Here is a 19,676-nt window from a genome sequence, read left to right on the forward strand (position 1 = left end):
CAGACAGATCACACAGTGACCGTGAGATTACTGGTACAGACAGATCACACAGTGACCCTGAGATTACTGGTACAGACAGATCACACAGTGACCCTGAGATTACTGGTACAGACAGATCACACAGTGACCCTGAGATTACTGGTACAGACAGATCACACAGTGACCCCGAGATTACTGGTACAGACAGATCACACAGTGACCCTGAGATTACTGGTACAGACAGATCACACAGTGACCCTGAGATTACTGGTCCAGACAGATCGCACAGTGACCCTGAGATTACTGGTACAGACAGCTCACACAGTGACCCTGAGATTACTGGTACAGACAGATCACACAGTGACCCTGAGATTACTGGTCCAGACAGATCGCACAGTGACCCTGAGATTACTGGTACAGACAGCTCACACAGTGACCCTGAGATTACTGGTACAGACAGATCACACAGTGACCCTGAGATTACTGGTACAGACAGATCACACAGTGACCCTGAGATTACTGGTACAGACAGATCACACAGTGACCCTGAGATTACTGGTACAGACAGATCACACAGTGACCCTGAGATTACTAGTAGAGACAGCTCACACAGTGACCCTGAGATTACTGGTACAGACAGATCACACAGTGACCCTGAGATTACTGGTACAGACAGATCACACAGTGACCCTGAGATTACTGGTACAGACAGATCACACAGTGACCCTGAGATTACTGGTACAGACAGATCACACAGTGACCCTGAGATTACTGGTACAGACAGATCACACAGTGACCCTGAGATTACTGGTACAGACAGATCACACAGTGACCCTGAGATTACTGGTACAGACAGATCACACAGTGACCCTGAGATTACTGGTACAGACAGATCACACAGTGACCCTGAGATTACTGGTACAGACAGATCACACAGTGACCGTGAGATTACTGGTACAGACAGATCACACAGTGACCCTGAGATTACTGGTACAGACAGATCACACCGTGACCCTGAGATTACTGGTACACACAGATCACACAGTGACTCTGAGATTACTGGCAGAGACAGATCACACAGTGACCCTGAGATTACTGGTACAGACAGCTCACACAGTGACCCTGAGATTACTGGTACAGACAGATCACACAGTGACCCTGAGATTACTGGTACAGACAGCTCACACAGTGACCCTGAGATTACTGGTACAGACAGATCACACAGTGACCGTGAGATTACTGGTACAGACAGATCACACAGTGACCCTGAGATTACTGGTACAGACAGATTACACAGTGACTCTGAGATTACTGGTACAGACAGATCACACAGTGTGTTGTGTATGTACCTTTAAGAGAGAACTGCTTTTATACTGTAGTACTGGCAGTGACCACACCTGTATATAAAGCCGTAGCAGGCTTCTGTACTTTCAGTTCCAGCATACCCTCTGTTCAGTAAACACCTGTTATTACCGTTCTCCTGCAGTCTGTGTGTTATTGATACGCGGACACTACAGTGGCGACGAGTAGATTCAAACTCACCTGCAGTACTGCATCACCTCACGGGGATCCATCCCTGAAAAGAAGCTTCTTGGAGGTCGAAGCCAGAGCAACGGGGGTCGACCGTGGGCAACCGCCCAGTGATCCATCGGAGTTCAGAGAATCGCAGGGGAAGCTGTGGAGAGCTGGGCTTGGTTCCCCAGTCAAGGTGTTCCAGCAAATCGTGCTGGTAGCAGGTAGTGCGCTGACCCTTCCGGACTGCGGCGGGCTAGAGCTCGATCGAGCGGCTCTGCAAGGGGGCCGTGCAGCGTCGTCGGGAAGGAAAAGAGAGAGAGAGGGTGGAGCGCACAGGGCGCGGTCGGTGCTCAAGAGCCGGGCAGCGTTAAAGAAAATAAAAAAAGGGGAAGGAAAAGAGACGCGCAGTGGACAGCGTCGAAGAAGAATAAAACGAAGAAAATTAATTAACAAAAGAGAGACGCGCAGAAGCTGCGGGGCGCCGCCATTACTATTTAGAACGCTAGGAGCAGCATTGGCAGCAGGGGGAAGAAGGAAAAGCGCGGGAGGCGCCATTTTAATCTATTGGGGAAGAAGGAAAAGCGCGGGAGGCGCCATTTTAAACCACCCAAGATGCCGAAGAGCGGCTGCACCACTGCTTTTGACAACGAAATAGAAGACTGGACCACGTATGTGGAAAGAATTGAAGTGTACTGCAAGGCAAATGAGGTGGCCGATGAAAAGAAGGCATCGGTATTATTAAATTTGATGGGCACGAGAACGTACGGCCTATTGCGGAACTTAATTACCCCAGCTAAACCAATGGAGAAAAGCTTTGAAGAGATTGTCAATATCTTACAGGAACATCTAAACCCTACACCGCTGTTGATAGCAGAAAGATTCAAGTTCCATAAAAGAAACCAGCACAAAGATGAGAGTAATGCTGACTATCTTACGGAACTACGCAAGTTATCGAAACACTGCCAGTTCGGAGCAGGACTGGCAGATACCTTAAGGGATAAGTTTGTCTGCGGGCTCCAGAGTGAAGGAACCCAGAAACGACTACTTTCGGAAAAGGACCTTATGCTAGAAAAGGCTTTCAGCATGGCAGTATCCTACGAAGCAGCAGCACGGGGAGCTGCGGAAATACAACAGAAACCGCAAGAATATAGCACCAACGAAATGGCATATGGAGCAGAAAAGTGCTATCGCTGCGGCAGAACAACCCATGACCAGAAGGATTGCTGGTTTAAGGACAAAGTATGCAGGCAATGTGGAAAAATGGGACACATAGCACGAGTCTGCAGGTCGGGAAAGAAAACCAACACTAAAAGAACTACTAAGGAAAAGTACAAGAAAGTAAAAAAAATGACAGACAGTAGTTCAGAAGATCAGGAGAGTGATAATGACTCCGGGAGCAGGAGACTAAGTTGTCTAAAGTTACACAATGTGATCGCAAAGGAAGATCACCGAACCATTTGGGTCACCCTCATGATAGCAGGGTCCCAAGTAAAGATGGAATTGGACACAGGATCAGCCCTAACAGTCATGAATCGACGAGACTACGAGCGGCTATTCTCACACATACCCTTGAAGGACACGTCCATTGTATTGAAGACATATACGGGGCAAAAAGTCTACCCCAGAGGAAAAATAAGGGTGCCCGTTAAATACAATGGCAAGGAAACACAGAAACTGTATCTATATATACTACAAGGTGGAGGACCACCATTATTGGGACGTGAATGGATCCGAAAAATACAATTGGATTGGCATTCCATTCAGGCGCTAACTGTGGCTGACAAAAAGGATGACGACGTCACACCTGGACGACTGTCAAAAATTCTAACTGACACGAAAGAGGTGTTCCAGCAAGGACTTGGAACTCTAAAAGGCGTAACGGCAACGATAAAAATTGAAGATAACGCAAACCCAAAATTTTTTAAGGCCAGAACGGTACCGTATGCGATCTGCCCAGCCGTCGAAGCAGAGCTGGAGAGTCTGGAGCGTTCGGGTGTGCTGTCCAAGGTGGACTGGAGCGAGTGGGCCACACCCATCATTCCTTTAATTAAGAAATCATTGAGCAGCACGCCTGGGGAGCCGAAGAAGGTTCGCATCTGTGGGGACTTTAAGGTAACTGTGAACCCAGTCCTGCACACAGTACAATATCCACATCCGCGGATAGAAGATATTTTCGCCTCACTATCTGGAGGGAAACGCTTTACGAAGATTGATCTGGCCCAAGCGTATCTACAAATGGAGGTAGAAGAAGCATCTAGAAAATACCTCACGATAAACACTCACAAAGGTCTTTACCAGTACAACCGACTGGTATTCAGGGTAGCATCAGCTCCGGCTATTTGGCAGAGGGCGATGGAACAAGTCCTGCAAGGGATCCCGGGGACCCAGTGTTATTTGGACGACATCCTGGTTACGGGTGAAAATGACAGGGAACACCTTGCCAACCTGAAGCAGGTGCTCACTAGATTACAAGAATATGGGCTACGAGCCAACCGCCCCAAATGCGAGTTTTTCAGGAAACAAATCTCGTATTGTGGCCACGTGATTGATGAAGAGGGGTTACATAAGTCCCCAGACAAGATTGAGGCAGTAGTCAAGGCTCCAGCACCGGAAAATGTGTCGCAACTGAGGTCGTTCCTCGGGTTGGTGAACTACTACCATAAGTTCTTGCCAAATTTATCTACAATTTTGCACCCACTGAACGCCCTGCTGCAAACTGGAGTAGCATGGAAATGGAGTGATGAGTGTAAGCGTACCTTTCAGAAATGTAAATGGCTAATCACTTCAAAAGAAGTATTGGCCCACTACAATCCAACACTACCGATTCGGTTGGCATGTGATGCGTCTCCCTACGGCATTGGAGCGGTGCTGTCACACAAATTCCTTGATGGTTCAGAGAGGCCAATAGCCTTTGCGTCGCGCTCATTAACCTCAGCCGAGCGTAACTACGCCCAGATTGACAGGGAGGCCCTCAGCCTGGTGTGGGGGGTGAAGAAGTTCAATCACTATCTGCACGGGCAGAAATTCACCTTACTGACTGATCACCAGCCTCTTGTCTACATTTTTAACCCAAAGAAGGGCATTCCGGTGATGACGGCGCAACGGCTGCAAAGATGGTCCCTTTTTCTAGGGGCACATCAATACGACATAGAGTATAAGGGTACGAAACAGCATGGAAACGCTGATGGGCTGTCGCGCCTGCCGCTGCCTACGGTAGAGGAAGCACCTGCAGTGGACCCTGTTGAGATATTCCATTCGACCATAGTCGAATGTTTACCTGTTACAAACTCAAGTATAGAGAAGGAAACCCGAAATGACCCGACACTCTCTCGGGTCTATGATTTGATGGTGAAGGGATGGCCAGCACATGGCGACTCACTGTTGCCAGCATTCTCGCCAAGGAGAGAACAGCTGTCAGTGTGCCGGGGGACCTTGATGTATGGATCCCGAGTGGTAATTCCACCCAAGTTGAGAGATAGAGTGCTCAATGAGCTTCATGAGAGTCATCTGGGAGGGGTAAAAATGAAGAGCCTAGCCAGGGCATTTGTGTGGTGGCCGGGAATCGATAAAGAAATCGAGGAAATGACCAAGAGATGCACAGGATGCCAGAAAGTCCAAAACGCTCCAGCACAGGCCCCGCTACACCCATGGGAGTGGCCCTCATCTCCATGGCAATGGGTACACTGTGGCGACATGCCACCATTGGACATAATCCGCTCACGGCGGCACGGACAGTTTATGCAGGCGCACTGCCGGCAGCAGCCGCCCCCAGCCGTGGGCCCTTTCCTCCGGCAGCTTGTTTCCCATAGGGACAGGCTGCCGGGAGCACTTCCTGTCTGGGGAGTATTTAAGTGGTTGCGCCGGCTTTTTAAGCACTTGTTTTGCCATGATGTAAATTAAAGCAGTTGTGTTCCATCAACTCTGGTCTCGACTCCCACGTTTGCCGCGGTATCTCAACACTGGTGACCCCGACGCTCAGGACGAATCCTAAGCTAGCATGGCGGATACAAACGCAGTCACGGTTAAACTACCGGACATTTGGGAGAACCTGGCCGAGGCCTGGTTCGTTCAAGCCGAGTCCAGATTCCGGCTGAGAAGCATTACAGTCGACGCCACGAAGTACGACTACCTCGTCGCCTCTCTCACCTGCGCCACAGTCCCTAAGGTTTGGGCAGCGCTGCAGGATCCACCAGAGGAAGGCAAGTACGAACATCTGAAGGCCGCGCTCCTTAAAAAATTTCAGGCGTCCTCCTACCAGCGCAACTGCCAACTCCTCGACCTTCCAGGCCTTGGTGACGCTTCACCATCAGACCTGCTTTCCCACATGCTGTCCCTCTCGGACGACAAAAAACCCGGCGCCCTCTTTCGCACGCTTTTCATTCGGCAGCTCCCCGCCAGCATCCGCCCGCTCATTGTGGAGTCTAGCTCCATGGACCTGAACGAGATAGCCGAAAAGGCCGACCGGCTGCTCTCCGCGCAGACCGCCCGCGACGTCGCGCCCGACCTCACGGCAACGACCACGCGGTCCCCCCGGCTCACTAGGCCCGACTGCCCTTCCACTCCGGGTCACTGCTACTACCACACCCGTTTTGGCACTAGGGCCCAACGCTGCACGCCACCGTGCACTTTCAAACCCCTCCCCGCACCGGCCCCCAAGATGGCCGCGGGGCAAAAGGGGCCCCTACTGTACGTCATCAACGACAGCACCAACCGCCGATTCCTGTGCGACACAGGAGCCCAGCACAGCATCACCCCCGCCTCCGCCCTCGAAATCCAACGCGGTGCACAGGGTGTTACGCTGGCTGCAGCCAGTGGCTCTGACATCCGCACATACGGCACCCGTATGGTCACGCTCGACCTCGCAGGCCGCCGCTACCGCTGGGAGTTCCTCACAGCCAAGGTCCTCTGCCCACTCAACGGCGCTGACTTCCTACGCGCCCACGGCCTCCTTGTCGACATTCCGAGGCACCGCCTCGTCGACATCAACACTATGGCCCCCATCCCTGGCGCAGCCACCCCGGCCCGTTCGGCCGGCCTCACGACCTACTGCCTCGCCAGAGCCACGGACGACTACTCGGCACTACTAGCCGAGTTTCCCGCCCTCACTAACCCGACCTTTTCGGCCAAAGCCGCCAAACACGGTGTGGAGCACTATATCCCCACCACCGGCCCCCCAGTCGCTGCCCACGCCCGCAGACACGACCCGGCCAAGCTGGAAATCGCGCGGGCCGAGTTCACCACCATGGAGCACTCGGCATCATCCGCCGCTCCAGCAGCCCTTGGGCCTCGCCCCTCCACATCGCCCCCAAGCCCGGCGGAGGCTGGCGCCCCTGCGGGGACTACCGCCGCCTCAACGATGCCACCACCCCCGACCGATACCCGGTGCCGCACATCCAGGACTTTTCAGCCCGATTGGCCGGACGAACCGTCTTCTCCAAGGCCGACCTGGTGCGCGGTTACCACCAAGTCCCCGTACACCCCGTGGACATCCCCAAAACGGCCGTCATCACCCCATTCGGCCTGTTCGAGTTCCTGAGGATGCCCTTTGGCCTCAAGAATGCAGCCCAGGCTTTCCAGTGCCTTATGGACTCGGTCCTGCGGGACCTGAACTTCCTATTCGTCTATCTAGACGACATTCTCGTGGCCAGCTCCTCCAAACAGGAACACCTCGAACACCTTCGCATCCTGTTCGGGCGCCTAGCCCAACACGGGCTTATCCTCAGCCCGGCGAAGTGCCAATTCGGCCTAGCCGAGATCGATTTTCTCGGCCACCACATCACCCCTGCTGGGGCCGTCCCCCTACCCAACAAGGTGCAGGCCGTCCAGCAATTCCCCCGCCCTAAGACCATCAAGGGCCTCCAGGAGTTCTCGGGATGGTGAACTTTTACAACAGGTTCATCCCCAGAGCTGCAGCCCTCATGAAGCCCCTATACGATTCCCTTCGAAGTAAATCCGGCAAGATGGCCGTAGCCTGGACCGCGGACACGTCAGCCGCCTTCGACGCCACCAAAAACGCGCTCGCCGATGCCACCCTGCTCGCGCACCCGAGGGCTGATGCCCGGGTCACGCTCACCACCGACGCCTCCGACCATGCGGTCGGAGCCGTGTTCGAGCAGTGGGTCAATGGCGCGTGGCAGCCACTTGCCTTCTACAGCCGCCAACTGCGCCCCCCGGAGGTCAAATATTCTACTTTCGACCGCGAGCTCCTCGCGCTCCCCCTGTCGGTCCGCCATTTCAGGTTCCTCCTGGAGGGCCGCCCCTTTACCCGCGTACGTGGACCACAAGCCGCTCACATACGCGATGGCCAAGAACACCGACCCCTGGTCCGCTAGGCAGCAATGCCAGCTCGCGACCGTGTCCGAGTTTACCACGGACATCCAGCACGTCTCCGGTAGAGACAACGTTGTCGTCGACTGCCGTTCCCATCCTGCCATCTGCGCGAATCACCTAGCGGTCGACTACGCGCAACTAGCTCACGGACCCAGACCTCCTCTCGGCGGCTACCAGCCTGCCAGGGCTACGCCTAGCCAAGGTTGCGCACGGGCCCGAAGCCACGGCAGTCACTTGCGACGTCTCACTCGGCCAACCCAGGTTGGTCGTCCCTCCAACCTGGCGCCGCCGCATCTTCGACGCGCTCCACAGGCTCTCCCATCCGGGTTCCCGCGCATCCGTTAAACCCCTCTCCCAGCGCTTCGGCTGGCGCGGCCTCAGCAAAGATGTTCGGACTTGGGCCAACTCCTTCCTCGCCTGCCAATGGGCTAAGGTGCAGCTGCACACAAAAGCACCCCTGGGAGACTTCGAGGTACCCAGCCGCCGCTTCGACCACGTACACGTCGACATCGTCGGTCCTCTGCCGCCATCGCAAGGCCAAACTTATCTTCTCACGATGGTCGACCGCTACACACGCTGGCCTGAGGCAGTGCCGCTGACCTCCACCACCACAGCCGACATCGCCAGGGCGTTCGTTAACACCTGGGTCGCGAGGTTCGGCGTACCGGCCGACATAACCTCCGACAGAGGCGCCCAGTTCACCTCCGAACTCTGGACGGCCACAGCACGCAACCTCGGGGTGACGCTCCACTGAACCACGGCGTACCACCCGCAGGCCAATGGGCTGTGTGAACGCTTCCACAGGTCACTCAAGGCCTCACTTCATGCCAGCCTGCAGGACAGTACCTGGACTGACCGCCTACCGTGGGTGCTACTAGGCCTACATACCGCGGTCAAGGAAGACCTCCAGTCCTCAGCAGCGGAGTTAGTCTACGGACAACTGCTGCGCGTACCAGGCGAATTCCTTCCGGAGGCTACCACGCCTTGGTCAGCCGAACAGCAGCGGGTCAACTCTTTCTCTTCCGCTCAACAGTTCGCCCCACTTCTGGTCAACCGACACGGCGAACTCGCACCTTACGTCCCGCCACACTTACAGCAGGCACGCTTCGTCTTCGTGCGACACGACGCACACCGCGGACCCCTGCGACCCCCGTACGACGGACCGTATGAGGTACTACAAACCGGGGACAAGGTCTTCAAGCTGCGACTCGGCGACAGGGTCGAAACGGTCTCCATCGACCGACTCAAACCAGCACACACAGAACCAGGGGAACAGGTCCCCGTGGCTCGACCTCCAACTAGAGGCCGTCCCACCAGCAAGCTAGCACAGCCGGCGGCGAACCGCCCGGCCCCACCAACTAGACCGGCGGCCACTCAGAGCCGCTCTGGCAGAACCATTAGACCACCGTCACGACTCGTCTACTCCTCCTAAGCGGATTCTGGGGTGAGCGACACGCCACCATTGGACATAATCCGCTCACGGCGGCACGGACAGTTTACGCAGGCGCACTGCCAGCAGCAGCCGCCCCCAGCCGTGGGCCCTTTCCTCCGGCAGCTTGTTTCCCATAGGGACAGGCTGCCGGCAGCACTTCCTGTCTGGGGAGTATTTAAGTGGTTGCGCGGGCTTTTTAAGCACTTGTTTTGCCATGATGTAAATTAAAGCAGTTGTGTTCCATCAACTCTGGTCTCGACTCCCACGTTTGCCACGGTATCTCAACAACACATTGATTTTGCTGGTCCATTTATGGACTCAATGTTTTTAATCGCCATGGATGCACATTCGAAATGGCCAGAGGTCATCAAAATGTCCTCCACCACCACGGAGAAAACTATTGCAGTCCTACGGACCATCTTCGCCAGGAATGGCTTGCCAGAACAGATTTGCTCCGACAATGGACCACAGTTTGTGTCCGAGGATTTCCGGAGGTTTTTGAGGAATAATGGGGTAAAGCATTACACATCTGCCCCATATCATCCAGCCACAAATGGATTGGCTGAGAGGTTTGTTCAGACCTTTAAAAAAGCAATAAAGGCGATGTATAACGACAACATACCACTACAACACAAGGTGGATAATTTCTTGTTTGCTTACCAGAATGCGACACATGCAGTCACCAACCAAGCTCCAGCCATAATGTTCTTTAACCGAAGGTTAAGATGTCGCCTGGATTTGCTCAAACCAAACATAAGACGAGATGTTGAGGATAAGCAATTCCAGCACATCAATGAGAAGCCAACCAGGAGCTTCAAGATAGGGAAACCAGTCTTGGCCCGCGACTACCGAACAGAAAAATGGCAGCCAGGAACGATATGCACACAGCAGGGACCACTAATGTACACAGTGGACGTTGGAGAGAGCATCATGAGACGCCATGCTGACCAGATTCTAGAGTCACAGGAACAAGTCAAACCCATACCACGAGCATGCGCACCTGGTGATGAACCCAAAGTACAGATTGCGTCTACCTCAGAATCAGTGGTATTGGAAGCTGATGAACCAACCAATGACAATAAGCCAGAATCGACTCCGCCGCAAGAACAGGATACTCGAGAAAGGCGCTATCCAGACAGGATCAGGAAGCCTCCGCAAAGACTGAATTTATAAATGATTACTTCAGCTGATGTATATAGTACAGAGAAAATTGTAATTGTGATTAGTTATTATTTAATTGTTAAATGAATGTTATGTACTGTTTATCTAAAAGGGGAGGAATTGTTGTGTATGTACCTTTAAGAGAGAACTGCTTTTATACTGTAGTACCGGCAGTGACCACACCTGTATATCAAGCCGTAGCAGGCTTCTGTACTTTCAGTTCCAGCATACCCTCTGTTCAGTAAACACCTCTTATTACCATTCTCCAGCAGTCCGTGTGTTATTGATACGGGGACACGACACAGTGACCCTGAGATTACTGGTACAGACAGATCACACAGTGACTCTGAGATTACTGGTACAGACAGATCACACAGTGACCCTGAGATTACTGGTACAGACAGATCACACAGTGACCCTGAGATTACTGGTACAGACAGATCACACAGTGACCCTGAGATTACTGGTACAGACAGATCACACAGAGACCCTGAGATTACTGGCACAGACAGATCACACAGTGACCCTAAGATTACTGGTACAGACAGATCACACAGTGACCCTGAGATTACTGGTACCGACAGATCACAAAGTGACCCTGAGATGACTGGTACAGACAGATCACACAGTGACCCTGAGATTACTGGTACAGACAGATCACACAGTGACCCTGAGATTACTGGTACAGACAGATCATACAGTGACCCTGAGATTACTGGTACAGACAGATCACACAGAGACCCTGAGATTACTGGCACAGACAGATCACACAGTGACCCTGAGATTACTGGTACAGACAGATCACACAGTGACCGTGAGATTACTGGTACAGACAGCTCACACAGAGACCCTGAGTTTACTGGTACAGACAGATCACACAGTGACCATGAAATTACTGGTACAGACAGATCACACAGTGACCCTGAGATTACTGGTACAGACAGATCACACAGTGACCCTGAGATTACTGGTACAGACAGATCACACAGTGACCGTGAGATTACTGTTACAGACAGATCATACAGTGATCCTGAGATTACTGGTACAGACAGATCACACAGTAACCCTGAGATCACTGGTACAGACAGATCACACAGTGACCCTGAGATTACTGGTACAGCCAGATCACACAGTGACCCTGAGATCACTGGTACAGACAGATCACACAGTGACGCTGAGATTACTGGTACAGACAGCTCACACAGTGACCCTGAGATTACTGGTACAGACAGATCACACAGTGACCCTGAGATTATTGGTACAGACAGATCACACAGTGATCCTGAGATTACTGGTACAGACAGATCACACAGTGACCCTGAGATTACTGGTACAGACAAATCACACGGTGACCGTGAGATTACTGGTACAGACAGATCACACAGTGGCCCTGAGATTACTGGCACAGACAGATCACACAGTGACCCTGAGATTACTGGAACAGACAGATCACACAGTGACCCTGAGATTACTGGTACAGAGAGATCACACAGTGACCCTGAGATTACTGGTACAGACAGATCACACAGTGACCCTGAGATTACTGGTACAGACAGATCACAAAGTGACCCTGAGATTACTGGTACAGACAGATCACACAGTGACCCTGAGATTACTGGTACAGACAGATCAAAAAGTGACCCTGAGATTACTGGTACAGACAGATCACACAGTGACCCTGAGATTACTGGTACAGACAGATCACACAGTGACCCTGAGATTACTGGTACAGACAGATCACACAGTGACCCTGAGGTTACTGGTTCACACAGATCATACAGTGACCCTGAGATTACTGGTGCAGACAGATCACACAGTGACCCTGAGATTACTGGCACAGACAGATCACACAGTGACCCTGAGATTACTGGTACAGACAGATCACACAGTGACCCTGAGATTACTGGTGCAGACGGATCACACAGTGACCCTGAGATTACTGGTACAGACAGATCACACAGTGACCCTGAGATTACTGGTACAGACAGATCACACAGTGACCCTGAGCTTAATGGTACAGACAGATCACACAGTGACTCTGAGATCACTGGTACAGACAGATCACACAGTGACCCTAAGATTACTGGTACAGACAGATCACACAGTGTCTGTGAGATTACTGGTACAGACAGATCACACGGTGACACTGAGATTACTGGTACAGACAGATCACACAGTGACCCTGAGATTACTGGTACAGACAAATCATACAGTGACTGAGATTACTGGTACAGACAGATCACACAGTGACACTGAGATTACTGGTACAGACAGATCACACAGAGACCCTGAGATTACTGGTACCGACAGATCACACAGTGACCCTGAGATTACTGGTTCAGACAGATCATACAGTGACCCTGAGATTACTGGTACAGACAGATCACACAGAGACCCTGAGATTACTGGCACAGACAGATCACACAGTGACCCTGAGATTACTGGTACAGACAGATCACACGGTGACCCTGAGATTACTGGTACAGATAGCTCACACAGTGACCCTGAGTTTACTGGTACAGACAGATCACACAGTGACCATGAAATTACTGGTACAGACAGATCACACAGTAACCCTGAGATTACTGGTACAGACAGATCACACAGTGACCCTGAGATTACTGGTACAGACAGATCACACAGTGACCGTGAGATTACTGGAACAGAGAGATCACACAGTGACCCTGAGATTACTGGTACAGACAGATCACACAGTAACCCTGAGATCACTGGTACAGACAGATCACACAGTGACCCTGAGATTACTGGTACAGCCAGATCACACAGTGACCCTGAGATCACTGGTACAGACAGATCACACAGTGACGCTGAGATTACTGGTACAGACAGATCACACAGTGACCCTGAGATTACTGGTACAGACAGATCACACAGTGACCCTGAGATTATTGGTACAGACAGATCACACAGTGATTCTGAGATTACTGCTACAGACAGATCACACAGTGATCCTGAGATTACTGGTACAGACAGATCACACAGTGACGGTGAGATTACTGGTACAGACAGCTCACACAGTGACCCTGAGATTACTGGTACAGACAGATCACACAGTGACCCTGAAATTACTGGTACAGACAGATCACACAGTGACCCTGAGGTTACTGGTTCACACAGATCATACAGTGACCCTGAGATTACTGGTACAGACAGATCACACAGTGACCCTGAGATTACTGGTACAGCCAGATCACACAGTGACCCTGAGATTACTGGTACAGACAGATCACACAGTGACCCTGAGCTTAATGGTACAGACAGATCACACAGTGACCCTGAGATTATTGGTACAGACAGATCACACAGTGATCCTGAGATTACTGGTACAGACAGATCACACAGTGACCCTGAGATTACTGGTACAGACAGATCACATGTGACCGTGAGATTACTGGTACAGACAGATCACACAGTGACCCTGAGATTACTGGCACAGACAGATCACACAGTGACCCTGAGATTACTGGTACAGACAGCGCACACAGTGACCCTGAGATTACTGGTACAGACAGCTCACACAGTGACCCTGAGATTACTGGTACCGACAGATCACACAGTGACACTGAGATTACTGGTACAGACAGCTCACACAGTGACCCTGAGATTACTGGTACAGACAGATCACACAGTGACCCTGAGATTACTGGTACAGACAGCTCACAGAGTGACCCTGAGATTACTGGTTCAGACAGATCACACAGTGACTCTGAGATTAATGGTACAGACAGATCACACAGTGACCCTGAGATTACTGGTACAGCCAGATCACACAGTGACCCTGAGATTACTGGTACAGACAGATCACACAGTGACCCTGAGCTTAATGGTACAGACAGATCACACAGTGACCCTGAGATTATTGGTACAGACAGATCACACAGTGATCCTGAGATTACTGGTACAGACAGATCACACAGTGACCCTGAGATTACTGGTACAGACAGATCACATGTGACCGTGAGATTACTGGTACAGACAGATCACACAGTGACCCTGAGATTACTGGCACAGACAGATCACACAGTGACCCTGAGATTACTGGTACAGACAGCGCACACAGTGACCCTGAGATTACTGGTACAGACAGCTCACACAGTGACCCTGAGATTACTGGTACCGACAGATCACACAGTGACACTGAGATTACTGGTACAGACAGCTCACACAGTGACCCTGAGATTACTGGTACAGACAGATCACACAGTGACCCTGAGATTACTGGTACAGACAGCTCACAGAGTGACCCTGAGATTACTGGTTCAGACAGATCACACAGTGACTCTGAGATTAATGGTACAGACAGATCACACAGTGACCCTGAGATTACTGGTACAGACAGCTCACAGAGTGACCCTGAGATTACTGGTACAGACAGATCACACAGTGACCCTGAGATTACTGGTACAGACAGATCACACATTGACCCTGAGATTACTGGTAGAGACAGCTCACACGGTGACCCTGAGATTACTGGTACAGACAGATCACACAGTGACCCTGAGATTACTGGTACCGACAGATCATACAGTGACCCTGAGATTACTGGTACAGACAGATCACACAGTGAGCGTCAGATTACTGGTACAGACAGCTCACACAGTGACCCTGAGATTACTGGTACAGACAGATCACACAGTGACCCTGACATTACTGGTACCGACAGATCATACAGTGACCCTGAGATTACTGGTACAGACAGATCACACAGTGACCCTGAGATTACTGGTACAGACAGATCACACAGTGACCCTGAGATTACTGGTACAGACAGATCACACAGTGACCCTGAGATTACTGTTACAGACAGATCACACAGTGACCCTGAGATTACTGGTACAGACAGATCACACAGTGACCCTGAGATTACTGGTACAGACAGCTCACACAGTGACCCTGCGATTACTGGTACAGACAGATCACACAGTGAGCGTCAGATTACTGGTACAGACAGATCACACAGTGATCCTGAGATTACTGGTACAGACAGATCACACAGTGACCCTGAGATCACTGGTACAGACAGATCACACAGTGACTCTGAGATTACTGGTACAGACAGATCACACAGTGACCCTGAGATTACTGGTACAGACAGATCACACAGTGACCCTGAGATTACTGGTACAGACAGATCACACAGTGACTCTGAGATTACTGGTACAGACAGATCACAGAGTGACCCTGAGATCACTGGTACAGACAGATAACACAGTGACCCTGAGATTACTGGTACAGACAGATCACACAGTGACCCTGAGATTAATGGTACAGACAGATCACACAGTGACCCTGAGATTTCTGGTACAGACAGACCACACAGTGACCCTGAGATTACTGGTACAGACAGATCACACAGTGACCCTGAGATTACTGGTGCAGACAGATCATACAGTGACCCTGAGATTACTGGTACAGACAGATCACACAGTGACCCTGAGATTACTGGTACAGACAGATCGCACAGTGACCCTGAGATTACTGGTACAGACAGATCACACAGTGACCGTGCGATTACTGGGACAGACAGATCGCACAGTGACCCTGAGATTACTGGTACAGACAGATCACACAGTGACCGTGAGATTACTGGTACAGACAGATCACACAGTGACCCTGAGATTACTGGTACAGACAGATCACACAGTGACCCTGAGATTACTGGTACAGACAGATCACACAGTGACCCTGAGATTACTGGTACAGACAGCTCACACAGTGACCCTGAGATTACTGGTACAGACAGCTCACACAGTGACCCTGAGATTACTGGTACAGACAGATCACACAGTGACCCTGAGATTACTGGTACAGACAGATCACACAGTGACCCTGAGATTACTGGTACAGACAGCGCACACAGTGACCCTGAGATTACTGGTACAGACAGCTCACACAGTGACCCTGAGATTACTGGTACAGACAGATCACACAGTGACCCTGAGATTACTGGTACAGGCAGCTCACAGAGTGACCCTGAGATTACTGGTACAGACAGATCACACAGTGACCCTGAGATTACTGGTACAGACAGATCACACAGTGACCCTGAGATTACTGGTACGGACAGCTCACAGAGTGACCCTGACATTACTGGTACAGACAGATCACACAGTGACCCTGAGATTACTGCTACAGACAGATCACACATTGACCCTGAGATTACTGGTACAGACAGCTCACACAGTGACCCTGAGATTACTGGTACAGACAGATCACACAGTGAGCGTCAGATTACTGGTACAGACAGCTCACACAGTGACCCTGAGATTACTGGTACAGACAGATCACACAGTGACCCTGAGATTACTGGTACAGACAGCTCACAGAGTGACCCTGAGATTACTGGTTCAGACAGATCACACAGTGACTCTGAGATTAATGGTACAGACAGATCACACAGTGACCCTGAGATTACTGGTACAGACAGCTCACAGAGTGACCCTGAGATTACTGGTACAGACAGATCACACAGTGACCCTGAGATTACTGGTACAGACAGATCACACATTGACCCTGAGATTACTGGTACAGACAGCTCACACGGTGACCCTGAGATTACTGGTACAGACAGATCACACAGTGACCCTGAGATTACTGGTACCGACAGATCATACAGTGACCCTGAGATTACTGGTACAGACAGATCACACAGTGAGCGTCAGATTACTGGTACAGACAGCTCACACAGTGACCCTGAGATTACTGGTACAGACAGATCACACAGTGACCCTGACATTACTGGTACCGACAGATCATACAGTGACCCTGAGATTACTGGTACAGACAGATCACACAGTGACCCTGAGATTACTGGTACAGACAGATCACACAGTGACCCTGAGATTACTGGTACAGACAGATCACACAGTGACCCTGAGATTACTGTTACAGACAGATCACACAGTGACCCTGAGATTACTGGTACAGACAGATCACACAGTGACCCTGAGATTACTGGTACAGACAGCTCACACAGTGACCCTGCGATTACTGGTACAGACAGATCACACAGTGAGCGTCAGATTACTGGTACAGACAGATCACACAGTGATCCTGAGATTACTGGTACAGACAGATCACACAGTGACCCTGAGATTACTGGTACAGACAGATCACACATTGACCCTGAGATTACTGGTACAGACAGCTCACACGGTGACCCTGAGATTACTGGTACAGACAGATCACACAGTGACCCTGAGATTACTGGTACCGACAGATCATACAGTGACCCTGAGATTACTGGTACAGACAGATCACACAGTGAGCGTCAGATTACTGGTACAGACAGCTCACACAGTGACCCTGAGATTACTGGTACAGACAGATCACACAGTGACCCTGACATTACTGGTACCGACAGATCATACAGTGACCCTGAGATTACTGGTACAGACAGATCACACAGTGACCCTGAGATTACTGGTACAGACAGATCACACAGTGACCCTGAGATTACTGGTACAGACAGATCACACAGTGACACTGAGATTACTGTTACAGACAGATCACACAGTGACCCTGAGATTACTGGTACAGACAGATCACACAGTGACCCTGAGATTACTGGTACAGACAGCTCACACAGTGACCCTGCGATTACTGGTACAGACAGATCACACAGTGAGCGTCAGATTACTGGTACAGACAGATCACACAGTGATCCTGAGATTACTGGTACAGACAGATCACACAGTGACCCTGAGATCACTGGTACAGACAGATCACACAGTGACTCTGAGATTACTGGTACAGACAGATCACACAGTGACCCTGAGATTACTGGTACAGACAGATCACACAGTGACCCTGAGATTACTGGTACAGACAGATCACACAGTGACTCTGAGATTACTGGTACAGACAGATCACAGAGTGACCCTGAGATCACTGGTACAGACAGATAACACAGTGACCCTGAGATTACTGGTACAGACAGATCACACAGTGACCCTGAGATTAATGGTACAGACAGATCACACAGTGACCCTGAGATTTCTGGTACAGACAGACCACACAGTGACCCTGAGATTACTGGTACAGACAGATCACACAGTGACCCTGAGATTACTGGTACAGACAGATCATACAGTGACCCTGAGATTACTGGTACAGACAGATCACACAGTGACCCTGAGATTACTGGTACAGACAGATCGCACAGTGACCCTGAGATTACTGGTACAGACAGATCACACAGTGACCGTGCGATTACTGGGACAGACAGATCGCACAGTGACCCTGAGATTACTGGTACAGACAGATCACACAGTGACCGTGAGATTACTGGTACAGACAGATCACACAGTGACCCTGAGATTACTGGTACAGACAGATCACACAGTGACCCTGAGATTACTGGTACAGACAGATCACACAGTGACCCTGAGATTACTGGTACAGACAGCTCACACAGTGACCCTGAGATTACTGGTACAGACAGCTCACACAGTGACCCTGAGATTACTGGTACAGACAGATCACACAGTGACCCTGAGATTACTGGTACAGACAGATCACACAGTGACCCTGAGATTACTGGTACAGACAGCGCACACAGTGACCCTGAGATTACTGGTACAGACAGCTCACACAGTGACCCTGAGATTACTGGTACAGACAGATCACACAGTGACCCTGAGATTACTGGTACAGGCAGCTCACAGAGTGACCCTGAGATTACTGGTACAGACAGATCACACAGTGACCCTGAGATTACTGGTACAGACAGATCACACAGTGACCCTGAGATTACTGGTACGGACAGCTCACAGAGTGACCCTGACATTACTGGTACAGACAGATCACACAGTGACCCTGAGATTACTGCTACAGACAGATCACACATTGACCCTGAGATTACTGGTACAGACAGCTCACACAGTGACCCTGAGATTACTGGTACAGACAGATCACACAGTGAGCGTCAGATTACTGGTACAGACAGCTCACACAGTGACCCTGAGATTACCGATACAGACAGATCACACAGTGACCCTGAGATTACTGGTACCGACAGAGCACACAGTGACACTGAGATTAGTGGTACCGACAGCTCACAAAGTGACCCTGAGATTACTGGTACAGACAGATCACACAGAGACCCTGAGATTACTGTTACAGACAGATCACACAGTGACCCTGAGATTACTGGTACAGACAGATCACACAGTGAGCGTCAGATTACTGGTACAGACAGCTCACACAGTGACCCTGCGATTACTGGTACAGACAGATC

This window comes from Somniosus microcephalus, chromosome 29 (genome assembly GCF_052327205.1).
Source record: "Somniosus microcephalus isolate GS21.2 chromosome 29, FLI_Smic_1.0, whole genome shotgun sequence".
Taxonomy (NCBI): domain Eukaryota; kingdom Metazoa; phylum Chordata; class Chondrichthyes; order Squaliformes; family Somniosidae; genus Somniosus; species Somniosus microcephalus.